A 16,620-nucleotide genomic window follows, 5' to 3' on the forward strand; every position below is an offset into this window, starting at 1 on the left:
TAATTCAATTTGGTCTCTGTCTATATACCACCTGCACTCCATGCACAATCCCATTCAAACCTTACGGCGTTTCTATTGACACTGCCGGAGGCGACACTCCTAATGGGGGGCAACTTTAACAACATAGTTGATTGCTCACAGGACAGATTCCCTGTTAGGCTGGAAACACAGGGTGGGCAACGTCTTCTTGGCCTAGTAGATGCCCTGGGGCTTACAGACAGCTGGAGATTCAAGCACCCGAATGAAACACAATATACCTTCTACTCAGCAGTACATAAATGTCCCACACGTATCGATTATTTCCTGGTGTCCGCAGACGACCTACAGGGTATAGAAGAGGTCACTATCCACCCCAGGGGCATCTCGGACCATTCCCCAATACTGTTTAAATACACCCATCACCAGGTCTGCCGAAGACGCATGTCCCGGTACATGCTGGCTTCCTCCAGATTGCACCCATTCAGACGGCCCTCGCACATACCACTAAAAAAATTTTCAAGAAAACCAGGGCTCGGTGGACTCACCCAGTACGCTCTGGGAGGTGTATAAAGTGGTCCTCCGGGGACAAGCTATGGCATATATCCTGGGTCACAAACGGGAGCGTCGGGCGGAATTGGACAGCCTCGAGGCTGAACTGGCCGTAGCCATCGAAGAGCAGGAGGCCCACCCTTCTCCGGGAACAGCCTGTACGGTTCGCTTAAACAAGCAGAAGTCTTGGCTCACCAGAGAGAAATGGCGCAAAGCAAGATACAAGCCACTAGGTACAGGGTGTACGAGCTGGGAGATAAGGCAGGGAAAATGTTAGCCTGGCTGGATAGGAAAGAAAGAGCACATAAAGTCATTGCACAATTAACTTCTCCTGCAGGCTCCCTGATTTCTGATCCTGATGGTATAGTCAATCTCCTAGCAGACCACTATGAACACATTTATGCTCCCTGGGCAGCCCACACGATCGCATATGAATATATTAAGGATCTATCAATACCTAAGCTTTCCCCGGAGGCAGCGCTTCTGTTGGAGGCCGACATTACCACCGACGAGGTGCAGACAGCTACCTATGCGTTAGCGTCAGGCAAGGCGCTGAGGCCAAATGGGCTCCCAGTTGAAATACACAAGAGACTGATACAATCGACAGCCCCTTCTTCCGAAGCATGCTATCCGACAGTCTTGAAATAGGAGAGCCGCCACGAGATCAGAGACTAGCCACGATTGTCGCGATCCACAAGCCTGGTAGGCCTAAGACAGACTGTGCCTCATACCGTCCAATCTCACTCGTCAACGCGGAGCCTAAGATCCTCGACAATTTGCTAGCGTTGCGACCTACTCCTCACCTTGTGACGTTAGTTCATCCGGACCAATCTGGCTTCATGCCACATCGGAGCACGGCCCTCAACCTCCGTCGGCTTCATGCGGTCTTGGCACGTGCCCCCTATCTTAAAGACCCTGCCGTCATCCTTTCGCTTGATGCCACTATGGCGTTCGATACAGTTGAATGGCCTTATTTATTCGCAGTGCTCCAACATATGAGATTTGGTCCCAAATTTTGCGCCTTGGTTCATTTGCTATACACTAAACCACTAGTGCATGTTGTCACAAAAGGACACATCTCACGTGACTTCCCACTTGGCCGAGACATGAGACAGGGATGCCCACTGTCTCCATTGCTATTCGCACTGATCCTGGAACCACTTGCGATCTGGATCAGATGGGAACCCCCCATCAAGGGGCTCCGATGGACTGAAGTATGGGAGGATCGTATATCCCTATACGCAGACGATATCCTCCTGTATCTCACCTCCCCAAGAAAATCTATTCTCGAATTACTAAATGGGTGCGAAAAGTTCAGTAGAGTATCGGGTTATAAGATTAACTGGACTAAGTCCATCCTGTTTATCCTTGCTGGTCCGCCGCCTGTTCTGCCATCGACCTGCCCCCTAAGGGCTACTACAGCAGCATTTAAATACCTGGGTATCTTGATAACACCAGACCCCGACGAATTCTATAGCCTAAATCTAAGCCCCCTTCTGGAGCGGTTCAAGCATGACGTGAAGGTGTGGAAGACTCTCCCTCTCACACTTTTAGGTAATGCAGCGCTGTATAAAATGATGGCGCTCCCCCACTTCCTTTACGTGCTTGAAAATACCCCGTCATAGGTCCCTGCACGATACTTCAAAACTGTTGCTGCAACAGTATCCCACCTACTGTGGGGAGGGAGGCCGTCCCGAATTGCGCAAGATAAATTAACTAGAAGTTGGTACGATGGGGGAATTGCACTTCCGAATATAGAACTATACTATTGGGCGGCACATCTAAAGCAGATTAATTTCTGGTTACACGCCTCGCAAACTGAGCCTGCATACCTTGCTGATAGATGCTCTTTGGAAGGTAGGGGACTGTAGGCCGTATTGTGCTATGGTCTCTGCGATTTAGGGTGTATTGTCCTGATTCTCACAAGGTCAGTTAGTACCTTTAGTCCGAAACTACGGACTTCATCAGGAGGCCTGGGAGCCTTCTGCCTGCTGCTGCACAGTGCTACACGACTTGCGCTGACTCTTCCGCTGGTTGCCTGCGGAAGAGTCAGCACAGGTCGTGTAACACTGCTCAGCAGCAGGCAACATGCTCCCTGGCCGCCTGATGAAGTCCGTAGTTTAGGACTAAAGGTACTAACTGACCTTGTGAGTATCGGGACAATACATCCTAATTCGCAGAGACCATAGCACAATACGGCCACCGCCTCCTTTTCTTTTGTAGGTCCTGAAGAAAGCCCACTTGACCCACACGGGCAACCACAAGGGCTGAAACATGTTGACCTTTTTTTATTGACATTCTCAATGCCTTAGACTAATAAGAAGTCTTCTCACGCATGACATAGTTTTTAAGCATCTCAAACCCAGACTAATTAAACATACAAGTCAGGTTATACGGGAATTTAACATCACCTCTTTATATTCACTTCACTGCGACACTCACACCTTTCTTTGATCACTACTGCAATAACCAGTGGTTTACCTCCGGATGGAGAATGCATACAAAAACTAACACAATGATGATGCTGTCATGTCTCTAACAACAAAGCGGAGAATCAAGATATACCGCTTTTCCGACTTATGTACGTTAATGAGGGTTTTTTATCTGGATAATACACGAATTTTGCAAACCCTGGTTACTCAGGTCAAGTGATCCATTCCCATTTTGATATTTAGGTCAGTGGGATAAGCCAGATAGGTGCACTAAAGATGTACATCTGGGGAGATTACTTTTTGACCCCTTCACCTGAGAAGTTGCATTTTCACCATAGCTCACTGCCTAAAGTAAGCGTGTGACACTCCTAGGATCAGAAACATTACTGCTGCTCAGGGACAGTCGGGTTGCCCCTGCCCGAGACAAGGGCTGGATGGGGAGATCTCTCCTTAGCGCAAGGGGGAGTAAGTCACTAGGCTTGTGAGAGTGTGGATGAGAAAAGTATGGGAAGATATCTGACTCAAGTGTGTGTGTTCGCCCAGTTTTCGAAAGTTGTGGACTGATTTCCTTTCATTTCACCATGCTGGGACAGAATGCTTTTGCCATGTAAGCACGAACATGGCACACAGTCAGCTTGTTTGTCTTTGGAAGCACTATGGTTGGCACTAAAATATGACAAGTCCTTGTAGTGTACGAACACAACGGCCGGGCAGTGTTCCCCTATGGTGAAGGCAGTGCCAAAGACAGTGTTCAGTTTCAGCCGGGTCTGGTGGCTCAGTGGACTAATGCATCCATTGCAGGGGCCTGTGTTCGACCTCATGGTCACAGGGTCAAATCCCGCCGGGTCCACTCAGCCTTTCATCCATCTGAGGTCGATAAAAGGAGTACCATTGAGTTGGGTAACAATAAACATCTGTTATTCAGCGCCAAGACACCTACGGGTAATCGTGCGCTTTACAAATACACCTGTTATGTTATGTTATGTTTCATATAGGAGCCCCTCATTGGCCAATTAGCGAATTAAATCACCCACGGTGCAAATGGCGTGGCTCGAGAAGAGCGACAAAAAGGTGGGATGTTAACATGGAACTGGAGCAGGCAATGCCAGGTTTGGGCCTGCCCGAAACTCACAACCTTAACTGATGGGCACGCCTTTGGAAGAAACTATCCCCACAGAATTGGGCAAACAAAGCCCCAAATCCCCAGCCCCATCAACAGCTTCTTCTTAAAATCTAAATCTGGATGTGCTAAAGACCGCCAGATGTTAGGGGCATGGGGCCTTGTGAGTCCTGCTGGCGCCCCAAGGGGTCCCTGTAGCAGGACGGGCCTGGGCTGGCCCTAGTGACAAGCATAAAAGAGCTCTCGCAGGGTGGCGCGCAGTTCTCCCCCTGAAGTGAGATGTCAGCCCGGCCATCAGCGAGACAGGGAAGAGGCGCGAGAGACAGTCCGTGAAAAGAACAGAAGGCACTCGGGGAGAAGTAGGCGGGTGCGCAGAGGCTGAACAGAAGATAGAGAGAAAAAGAGGCCGCGAGAGTGGATGGCACCGAAAAAGAGAAGAGGATTGTAAAAAAAAAAAAAGAAGAAACCTAGAGGGGCAAAAAAGATCAACCGACGGAGAAGGGACTGTGAGGGGGACAGAGAAAGGCAGGTACAGGACAGAGAGAGCACATGTGTGACAGTCAGCCACACAGAAAGAGAGGCAACGTGGAGAAAGGAGATTCTCGCAGAGTCACGTGTAGTGAAAAAGAGACATATAGTCTGCAGGTAAAGAATAAGCGAGGTGGAGAAAGAAAGAGACAGAAAAGGTACAATTTTAGAGAAAAATAAAGAGTCGCCGAGCTAGAGCAGCATACATCCGCCAGGTGAAAGAGAGCTGGCAGAACTGAGAGAGACAAAGAAAGTGCCGAGACAGAGATACTAGAGACCAAGAGAGTGCCACTGAGATAGAGGTAACAGGTGAATCTGACATAGAAAAAAGAAGTAGAGACGATTGGAGCGAGAAGATGAGATAAAAAAAACATGAGCCTGGAAAGTTAAAGAATGACACATAAAGGCGAAAGGGTGACGCGGGGAGAAGTATCGCGATGGGTAGAGACACAGAGAAACAGGGAACGAAGGTAGGCACAGACCTGTACAAAGGGAAGGTCTGAGAGCGATGAAGGGAAGGGCATAGAGACAGATCCTTAGAAATAAAGCGATAGAGGAAGACAGGGAAACAAGAGGGAGAGAAGAAAGAGTGTACGTGAGAAAAGAGACATAGCGAACGAGAAGTAGGCAGTGAGTGCGCGGTGAGAGTTAACAGACAGAGCGAATGGAAATAAAGAAACTTTGAGAAAGGCTGTCATTTAAGTAGCGCCCATCACAGAGTCGAAGCTCTATTGACCTGCAAGATGCAAACAAATCAGCAGTGATATAGAGAGCTGAAGAAGAAATATGTCCGAGAACAGCCAGGGAGTCACGAAGTCAGCGACATAGAAAGAGGGAGAAAGAGATGTTGGAAGATAGAGAGTGAGAAAGAGAGAGAGAGATAGATAGACATACATTTAAAGAAAGACAGAGAGACAGGCGCCTTGAAATACTGCGAGAGAAGACCACACCCAACACACACACACAAAACATACACACAGACTAACAGGTAAAGAGAGCGTCAGAAAGAGTAATAGAACCGTAAAGAGTCACGCGAAGAGCTATAGTCAGACAGCGACAGTCAACGAAAGAGGGAGCGAGGGAGATAGAGACTGGACAAGAGGCAGACAACAGGGGCAGTCAACCCTATAGAGGGGGAGAGGGAGAGAGAGAGAGAGAAAGACGGGGTTACATTGAAATATATAACGCCAGAAACGCGGATGCAGCATCTGAAAGTCACAAACAGAGAGTTGCAGAGACAGCCAACGACAGAGAGAGAGAGGGGAAGAAAGTGCGAGGATGACGGAGAGCGATAAAGGAAAGCGAGGGCTGCAGAGGTAGAGAGAGAGAGAGTCGGGAAAACGGAGGGAGAGTGAAAGAGCGGGAAAACAAGAGAGACAAGGGCGGAGCTACAGAATTAGAAAGACGTGCACGGGGAGCATCTAAGCAAAGAATGAAAAAAGAGAGAGGGCGGACGAGCGAGCGAACGGCGCTGAGAGGCAAATAGAAACCTAAAAAAAAGAAAAGCTAAGGCAGAAAAGCGGGGTCATAGATAGCTATAGTGACGAACAGAGACAGTGAGAGAAAAACAAACAGAGGCAAAGACACTGGTTGAAGTAAGGAGAGACTTGGGGGGAAGGCAAAGGAGACGCCCACCCAGTAGAAAAGATGCTCGAGATGTCGTAAAAGAGATAGCGCTGAGTTCGAGGCGCTGCCTGTATACCTCACACCTTTCGTCCGTCTGCTGCAGCGCAGCCTGAGGTTTGAAGCACCGGGACTCCGGAAACCGCCTGGAGCACTGTCGCGCAGCTTCACCACCAACAGATCCGAGCAGCAAACCGCACTCCACCTAAGGAGTACTGCCGTTTAGCCCGAGTGGGTCTCCAGAAAATCATCGACCATTATTACAAACTCGGAATCGCCACCTACTGATCCGGAGAGCTCTCTCTGAGAATCTGCACCTACGGATCTGGATAGCTCCGTCTCAAAATCAACAGCTCCTGATCTGAGGAGCTGAAGAGCTGAATAGCTCCCTCTGCGAATCAGCACCTACTGAGCCGGACAGCTCCTTCTGAGAATCAGCACCTAATGCTTCGGAGAGCTGGACAGCTCCCTCACGGAATCAGTACCTCCTGCTCCGGATAGCACACTCAACGAAGCAGCACCTCCTGCTCCGGATAGCTCCCTCCGAGATTAAGGAGATCCGAATAACACCCTCTGAGGATCAGAACCTTTTTATTTGGATAGCCCCTTCTGAGAATCAGTAACCACAGCTCCGGATAGCTCCCTCTGAGAATCAGCACTTCCTGCTCCAAAAACCCGTAGAACTCGCTCTGAGAATCAGCACCTCTTGATCTGGACAGCTCCCTCTGAGAATCAGCACCCAGTGCTCCGGAGAGCTAGCTAACTCCTATTGAGGGTCAGCACCACCCCATCCGGACAGCTCCCTTCGAACATCAGCACCTCCCGCTCTCGACAGCTCCCTCTAACATTCAGCATCCTCCAAGAAACGTCTGAGAGCCGAGCTTGGGAGTGTCCCAGGATAATTAGCACTTTATGCACCGGACAGCGACAAGGAGCGCGGGAATCGGCAATTCCTGCACCGGACAGCCCCAGGGAGCGGCAAAATCAGCATGACCCGCTGTGAGCAGCTCCCACTTGTCTTCGTCCAAGAGCCCTCCAGTGGAGACTAAGCGGAGGAGGCGCGGAGTCGGAGAATCAGCACTGCTACTGTGGTGGACAGATCCTACGAGAGTGACCGAGGCATCTGGACCACTTCATCCTCTCCAAGGCAGAGCATCCCAGGACGCTGCGTTCCTCAGGTAGGGCAACTAAGACCACCCTGGCAGGGCATAGCCGGACAGCATCCCCTAGTGCTTATCGAGGCAGCATCACGCGACTCTCTCCTACTTCAGGGTATCCTTGGACACCCGTCTTTCCCGAGGCACAGAATTCTCACTACCTCCTTTGCAAGGGCATGTTTTGAACTCGTTCCCTTCTAAGCAATGACATCCTGAGACCTAGTTGTGCCCCTGGCACAGCATCTTGCGATTTCATTCCGTCCTGAGCCTGAACATTCTCGGGCCACATTCCGTCCCCAGGCTGAGCATCCTTGGACCTCATTCCCACCCCAGGAAGGACTCTCTAGTACCTCACTCTTATCTCAATTGGGCATTTTAGGATTTAATTCCTCCTTCAGGTAGGGCATCTTAGGACTTCATTTCCTCCCTAAATTGAGCATCTTGGGATCTCATTCCCTCCCAGGCTGAGCATCCTTGGACCCCATTCTCAGCTCAGGAAAGACATCCTTGAACCTCACTCTTCCTACAGTCAAACCTCTTAGAATCTCATTCCTTCTCAGGTAGGGCATTACCGCCTCTGACTGCTACTTCATTATCTGCTCTGACCGAGCATACTGGGACCTCATTCTCTCTCTCATCCTGATTAGTATCCTAGAGCCACATTCTCTCCTAAGATTGAGAATCTTGGGATTCACTGTTTCCCCTGACCCACAAGATATCCTCCGGCCTCATTCCCTCTTGCGGCAGCGAGCTTTGGGGCCCCACTGTTTTCTTCTCCAGTGTGTGCTGGGATCAACGCTTCTTCACAGGGCAACCCGAGACCACATTTGCTCTCCATATAGGTCCTCCTGAGACCTCAGACTCCCAGACAGTACATCCCGAGACTTCAGCCCTACCGAGCGCCCTAGGAAGATATCGTGAGACCTCTTCCTCCCCAGGCTGAGGACGCTTTGCCTTCCTCCTCCCCAAGGTGGGCATTCTGAACCCTCACCTTTCCTAAGCAGGTGATTCTGAGACCTCATATTCCCTGAGTAGAGGAACTCGAGACCTCGCCCCTCCTTCCACAAGCAGAGCATGTTCAGACCTCAATATACCCAGCTAGGGCATGCTGAGACCTCAATATACCCAGACAGGGCATACTGAGACCTCAATATACCCAGACAGGGCATACTGGGAGCTCATCCTTCCAGGCAGGCCATGCTGAGACCTTAGTATACCCAGACAGGGCCTGCTGAGACCTCAATATACCCAGCCAGGGCATCCTGAGAGCTAGTCCACCCAGGAAGGCCAAGACCGCAATATACCCAGATAGGGCATGATGAAACCTTAATACACCCTGCCAGGGTATGATGAGAGGTTCCCCACCCAGGCAGGCCATGCTGAGACCTCACTTTACCAAGACTGATCGTGCTGACCTCATCCTTCCAAGCGGAGCATGTTTAGACCACAACATACCTAGACAAGTCATGCTGAGAGCTCATCCTCCCAGACAGGCCTTGCTGAGACCTCACTAAACCCCGCCAGGGCATGATGAAATCTTCTGCTAGGGCATGCTGAGAGTTCACCCTTCCAGGCAGGCCATGCTGAGACCTCAATATACCCAGATAGTGAATGCTGAGACCTCATCCCCCCAGGCAGGCCATCTTGAGACCTCATCCCCCCAGGCAGGCCATCTTGAGACCTCATCCCCCAGGCAGGCCTTGCTGAGACCTCATCCCCCAGGCAGGCCATCCTGAGACCTCATCCCCCAGGCAGGCCATCCTGAGACCTCATCCCCCAGGCAGGCCATCCTGAGACTTCATCCCCCAGGCAGGCCATCCTGAGACCTCATCCCCCAGGCAGGCCATCCTGAGACCTCATCCCCCAGGCAGGCCATGCTGAGACCTCATCCCCCCAGGCAGGCCATCTTGAGACCTCATCCCCCCAGGCAGGCCATCTTGAGACCTCATCCCCCCAGGCAGGCCTTGCTGAGACCTCATCCCCCAGGCAGGCCATGCTGAGACCTCATCCCCCAGGCAGGCCATGCTGAGACCTCATCCCCAGGCAGGCCATGCTGAGACCTCATCCCCCAGGCAGGCCATCCTGAGACCTCATCCCCCAGGCAGGCCATGCTGAGACCTCATCCCCCAGGCAGGCCATCTTGAGACCTCATCCCCCCAGGCAGGCCTTGCTGAGACCTCATCCCCAGGCAGGCCTTGCTGAGACATCAGTATACCCAGACAGGGCATGTGAAAACCTCTTGCTTCCGAAACAGCCATTCTGAGGTCTCATCCTCCCTAAGCCAGGCACCCTGAAACCTTATAATACCCAGATTTTGCATGCTAAGATCTCATCTTTCTCAGGAAGGGCATTCAGGAACCCCATCCTCCCCATCAAGGTGGGGCATATGTACATCTCATCCTACCCAGACAGGGCATGACGAGAACTCATCCTTTCCAAACAGAAGATCCCGAGACCTCATACTCCTCAAGCAGGGCATATTGACACCTTCATCTCCCCAGGCAGGCAGTGGTCTCATTCCTACCAGACAAGGCTCAGACCTCACCATCCCCAGGAAGGCCCTGCTGAGACCTCACTCTCCCGGGCAGGCATGCTAGACCTCAGCCTCCCCAGCCAGGCCCTGCCGAGACCTCGCCCTTCCTGGGCAGGCCATGCCGAGACCTCACCCTCCCGGGGCAGGCATGCTAGACCTCACCCTCCCCAGCCAGGCCCTGCCGAGACCTCGCCCTTCCTGGGCAGGCCATGCCGAGACCTCACCCTCCCGGGGCAGGCCATGCCGAGACCTCACCCTCCCGGGGCAGGCCATGCCCAGACCTTGCCCTCCCCGGGCAGGCCATGCTGAGACAGCACCCTCCCGGGGCAGACATGCTGAGACCTCACCCTCCCGGGGCAGGCATGCCGAGACAGCACCCTCCCTGGGCAGGCATGCCGAGACAGCACCCTCCCTGGGCCGGCATGCTGAGACCTCACCCTCCCGGGGCAGGCATGCCGAGACCTCAACCTCCCGGGGCAGGCATGCCGAGACCTCACCCTCCCGGGGCAGGCATGCTGAGACAGCACCCTCCCGGGGCAGGCATGCTGAGACCTCACCCTCCCGGGGCAGGCATGCCGAGACAGCACCCTCCCTGGGCAGGCATGCTGAGACAGCACCCTCCCGGGGCAGGCATGCCGAGACCTCACCCTCCCGGGGCAGGCATGCCGAGACAGCACCCTCCCTGGGCAGGCATGCTGAGACAGCACCCTCCCGGGGCAGGCATGCCGAGACCTCACCCTCCCGGGGCAGGCATGCTGAGACAGCACCCTCCCGGGGCAGGCATGCCGAGACCTCACCCTCCCGGGGCAGGCATGCTGAGACAGCACCCTCCCGGGGCAGGCATGCCGAGACCTCACCCTCCCGGGGCAGGCATGCTGAGACAGCACCCTCCCTGGGCAGGCATGCCGAGACAGCACACTCCCGGGACAGGCACGCCGAGACCTCACCCTCCCGGGGTAGGCATGCTGAGACAGCACCCTCCCTGGGCTGGCCATGCCGAGACCTCGCCCTCCCCGGGTAGGCCATGCACACACCCCATCCTTCCCTGCCAGGGCTCCGCGAGTCCTCGTGCTGTCAGGCAGAGGATGCCGGGAGCTCTTCCCACTCTGCTCCTCGGGGACCCTGGAGCGTGGCTGGCAGCAGCACTGCCAGGCTCGCGCCGGATGCCCCTGTGGACAAGGTGAGCCAGCGAAGTGTGCCACAATCCTGCGCAGCCCGCAGATGCCATGTTAAACAATTTTGCCGTGATTATTTCTGTGTGGGGTCGCAGAAGAAGGAGACTGTTACTTCTACGAAACTAATTATGTTGCCAGGTTACCGTTTTTTTCACATCAAATATTGAAGACATTATGCTTTCCTCTCCCTTTCCTCTCCGCCTCTATCTCGCCCATCTTCCTTCACCATCTTTCTCCTCGTTTCCTCGTCCTTATTTTCCAGTCTGTATCCCTCTTCTCCCTCATACCGCTCATCCTTAAAGACTCCAATCCGGCTCAAAGTTGCTTGCTTCCTTTTTTTTTCTCGACGTGGTCTCATTTTTTTACGCCCTAATATTTTATTCACCTCTTTATCGCAACAATTGTCACCCCCGTTTCATGTTCTAGTCGTTGAACCGCGTTTACTTTTCTTCTACATCTCACACCTTTCGGTTACTCTTTTCATTCCCTCTCTCCCTGAGTTTGTCGCACTTATATCTATCTATCTATCTATCTATCTATCTATCTATCTATCTATCTATCTATCTATCTATCTATCTATCTATCTATCTATCTATCTCTCTCTCTCTATCTATCTATCTATCTATCTATCTATCTATCTATCTATCTATCTATCTATCTATCTATCTATCTATCTATCTATCTATCTACATAAATATCTATCTGTCTGTCTGCGGATCCGTTCTTTCTATCTATCTATCTGTCTATCTATCTATCTATCTATCTATCTATCTATCTATCTATCTATCTATCTCTATCTATCTATCTATCTATCTATCTATCTATCTATCTATCTATCTATCTATCTATCTATCTATCTATCTATCTATCTATCTATCTATCTATCTACATATATATCTATATGTTTATCTGTGGATCCGTCCAATCTATCTATCTATCTATCTATCTATCTATCTATCTATCTATCTATCTATCTATCTATCTATCTATCTATCTATCTATCTATCTATCTATCTATCTATCTATCTATCTATCTATCTACATATATATCTATATGTTTATCTGTGGATCCGTCCAATCTATCTATCTATCTATCTATCTATCTATCTATCTATCTATCTATCTATCTATCTATCTATCTATCTATCTATCTATCTATCTATCTATCTATCTATCTATCTATTTATCACCCTCACTCTATCTATCTGTCTATCGCCCTCACTCTATCTATCTATCTATCACCCTCACTCACTCTATCTATCTATCTATCTATCTATCTATCTATCTATCTATCTATCTATCTATCTATCTATCTATCTATCTATCTATCTATCTATCTATTTATCGCCCTCACTCTATCTATCTATCACCCTCACTCTATCTATCTATCTATCTATCTATCTATCTATCTATCTATCACTCTCACTCTATCTATCTATCGCCCTCACTCTGTCTATCTACCGCCCTCACTCTATCTAGCTATCTATCACCCTCACTCTATCTATCTATCGCCCTCACTCTGTCTATTTATCGCCCTCACTCTATCTAGCTATCTATTGCCCTCACTCTATCTATCTATCTATCTATCTATCTATCTATCTATCTATCTATCTATCTATCTATCTATCTATCTATCTATCTATCTATCTATCTATCTATCTCTCTATCTATCTATCTATCCATCTATCTATCTATCTACTTTCCTGTCTATCTGTCTGTCCATCCGTGCGTTCGTCCGTCCATCCATCCATCCATCTATCCCTCTCGCTCTCTCTGTCTCGTGCACATACAAATACATCTGCGTCTCTGCCCTTTCTTCACACTTGTTCGCTGTCTCTTCCCGTCTCTCACATACAAGCATTTCTGCTCCCCTCTCTCCTCCTCACTCGCCCCTCTATCCATTTATCTATATGCCCCCCTTACATTCAAAGTCTTCCTGTCTCACACCTAGTCTCCATCCGAAACCCCATGCCTCCTATCTCTTCCCTCTCTACAACCTGACACCATCTGACTCCTGCCCCAGCTCTCTCTCCCTACCCTTCTTCTTTGATGTTCTCCCCCCCCCTAACTTTGACGCTCCTTTTCCTTAAACCCGCCACAATCACCCACTGCACCATCAGTCGTCCCTCTCACTTCCCCTCCTACCTTGCACCCCAGACTCCTCTCCCGATGCCCCAAGTCTCTGCCCCATCTCTGTCTGTCTGTCTCTATCTCTCTATCTTTGTCTCTCTCTCTATCTTTCTATCTCTCTATCTGTCCGTCTCTCTCTCTCTATCTCTTTCTGTCTATCTCTCTCTATCTCTCTCTTTATCTCTCTCTCTGTCTATCTCTCTCTATCTCCGTCTCTCTGTCTATCTCTCTCTCTCTCGCTCTCTGTCTCTCTCTCTGTCTCTCTCTCTCTCTGTCTCTCCCTCTCTCTCTCTCTCTCTCTCTCTCTCTCTCTCTCTCTCTCTCTCTCTCTATATATATATATATATATATATATATATATATATATATATATATATATATATATATATATATACATATCGCTCGCTCTATCTATCTCCCTCTAGCCAAATATCTCTCTATCTATCTTTCTCTCTCTCCATCTCTCTCCCTCACACTGTCTCGCTCATTCTTTCTTTTCCTATTAGTCACCTCTTGCTCCTGCGCTTATTTCATTCCCTCTCTCACTTCCCCGTCTGACACCCCTCACCTCCTGCCCCCCTCTCTCTCACACCCTCTTCCTCGTCCTAAATCACTACCTCTTCCTGGCACGCGTCTCATTTCTCTGTTTCCCCAACCTTGTACCTCTCTCTCCCTCCCTCTGACGTCCATACTCCTGCACCTTATAACTTTTCCCGTCGCTGTTCACACATATGCTACCACCACCTCTATCTCTTATCTCGCTCTCTCTCTCCATGTTCCTTGTCGGTCACCTCCGGTTGTATCATATCTCCTACCAGTCTCTCTTCCCTACCTGACATCCCCTACCTCCTGTACCTCATCTCCTCCCCTCTCTTCCCCCTCCTGCCAGACACGTCCGGTACCCCTCCCTCGCCCCCGCTCCCCCTCCTCCCCGGGGTTCCCTGGAGGCAGCTCTCCGGGAGGCGTCTGTAATCCCCTGACCCGCACTTCCGGTCTAATCCCATTGTTACTGCAGTGGCAAACGAACACGCTAATAATACCCGGGGCTGCGGCAGCCGTCCGATCTCTGACACTCGCCCCGTCTAATCATCTCATAATTCATTTTCTTTCAAACTTTAGATTAAAAGACCCCCGCCCCTTCCTCCCCCATCCCGCCCGCCCCTCTCGGGAGTCCGATTCACCTAAGGTGTTGATGTGAATCCAGAATAGATTGCATATTTCGTTCTGACAGATAACAAGAGAAGGGGGCGGTGCAGCAGGTGCAGTGGCACCGGGGCACAGCGGGCTGATTATTACTGTATTTCACAGCTGAATCTTTGGCCCGGGGGCTCCTTGCCCTCGTAGTTGATGGCCCTCTGAGTGCACAGCTGAAGAGGGGTGGGGGCTGTAAACTCCAGAAATGACCCCATGGACAGCTACTATTCTGTGAGGCTTTTTCACATCTGATTGTTGCAAAGATAAGGTCGGTCTTTCGTTGAGATTGTCATCAGATGACAGCGTTGTCTTGGAAATCTATTATTGTGATAAGAGAGTTTACGATTTCTGCGCTCCCTGGTGATAACTGTGGGTGGGTGTCACATCACATGCTATAATACCAGGGTGGTAATGCACTGGGTGTATCCATCTGTTTTGGGCCCAGTGAGCTGCCGGCCGTAGGTTCCACATGCTGTATTATAGCTCAGCTGGTTCTAGCTCCTGCTGCAGAGATTCGTGCATTTTATGCTAGCCACATGTAATCCGTGTAGGACATCTCTGTGGGTTAATGAACCTGCGGAGGACATCTGTTGGGAACGTGTCGGTCACATTCCCAGGAAGATAGGTCAGTGGGTTAACACGTCAGCTTCACTCCGCTGTGTGTAACATGTAGAGCAACTTTCCATTATGGTAGGACAGAAGGTTAATGCACCCCCTCAGAGATAAGTGTTTAACCTTGAGGTTCTAATCTACAGCATTCCAATCCCACTTAGATATCTCAGTAGGTAACTGCGCCAGCTGCGAACATCTGCATGCATTCGCATTTTACATTACAAGCCAGATAGTACTGTGGGTTGATGAGCCTGAGGTCCGCGTGCGTCCTTGTCCATAAGAAGCACCGTCTCGCACTCGCCCTTCCCTTGCAGAGAAAAACAACAGTGATCCCGTTTAAATATATACAAGCACTGAACATCAAAGCGCCAAGATGCAAGTCAGAGGGTGATGTGCGACGTAAATATTACAGCGGCGCCTCCCTTCCCTTTGTGCAAGAGGTTAGACTGGGATAGCGGCGTGGGTGGGGGAGGGCGCTTCCTCTTGTTAGATTTACCCCCCTAGAAGCCGACACATAGAAATTAGCGCGGGAGAACATCTGGCGTCGGAGTCTGCCTTCGCATCGCCAGCTGTGCTGGCGTTTATTTTATTTCAATGTATGTATTGTATATTTTACCTCATGGTTCGCAGAAGGCGGAGGTGTGGGGGGTAGAGGGGACGTGCTAGGCCCCGCCTGCTGTTCTCGTCAGGCTCTCACAGTCTTGGCTGCACCCTGTAATCATGTATTTCTTTTTTGCAGTTTTCTATAGTGGGAACTCCACCCGAAAGTATCAGAGCGCTTTACACGAGCACCAGTTGAATTACATAAAGACACATTCATTTTTAGTAGGAACGGGGAGATTAAGTGATTTGCCCAGAATCACAGGATGTTCAGCGGACCCTGAGACTCAAGCCTGGTGGAAGAGGTGTGGCGCAGCGGCCAGGTTGCCAGGGTGCCTGACACTGGATCATGGGGTTCAGGGTTCGCTGCCCAAGGCCGGTTAGCCCAGTGTGACTCTGGGCAATAGTTCGCTTAATCTTCCTGAGGGTCCTCAGCGCCAGGACACCTCTCCGGAGGTAGCTATGCGCTTTACAAATGCTGGTATTCCATTTCCCCAGTTCAAAAGGTGGCAGCTCTGGTCCTTACGCCACCTCAGTGCCACCAGGAGCAGCCCCTCTGCGGTGGGGGAAGCCAGCGGGCTGTTATTACGTCTGTTAGAAGTTCCGTCTGGGAGGGGGCGTGAGATCCGTGGGGTGGATCCGTGATCCTATGAGAGCGACAAACGTGGCTGAGGCGGATTTAGTGGTCCCCGTGAATAGAGCTAGTGACCTCACTGCTAAAGTCCTGGCGCATTCACATAAAAGAAAACACCACTGTAAGAGGTGCCCTCAGCAGAGAAACCTACCACTGAATGGGCATACCCTTTACCCAGTGTTCTCCCCATACAAACTGCAGGCACTGCGGGGAAGCGCTTTAGTTTCCGAAGCTCCCAGCTCGGCACATTCTCTCGTGGTGCGAGTCTGGTTTCCAAAATTCCCTCCAACGCCTAGAGGTGGCCCGACTAACAATACGCGCTATATTCCTGCCATCTCATATCTTTTATTATGA

At 50.7% G+C, this 16,620-nt stretch overlaps 1 protein-coding gene across 1 annotated transcript in view; it reads left to right on the top strand.

Annotated features, from left to right (window-relative positions):
* Positions 1 to 6,526: 6,526 nt before the first annotated feature.
* GRM2 (glutamate metabotropic receptor 2) overlaps positions 6,527 to 16,620 on the top strand; it is a 489,558-nt gene continuing 479,464 nt past the window's right edge. The window contains exon 1 of the mRNA XM_086938723.1: positions 6,527 to 7,409. The gene's annotated coding sequence lies outside the window, so the exon portion shown is untranslated. The remainder of the gene's footprint in view (positions 7,410 to 16,620) is intronic.

The sequence above is a fragment of the Lissotriton vulgaris genome, chromosome 9 (assembly GCF_964263255.1).
Source record: "Lissotriton vulgaris chromosome 9, aLisVul1.2, whole genome shotgun sequence".
Classification (NCBI taxonomy): Eukaryota; Metazoa; Chordata; class Amphibia; order Caudata; family Salamandridae; genus Lissotriton; species Lissotriton vulgaris.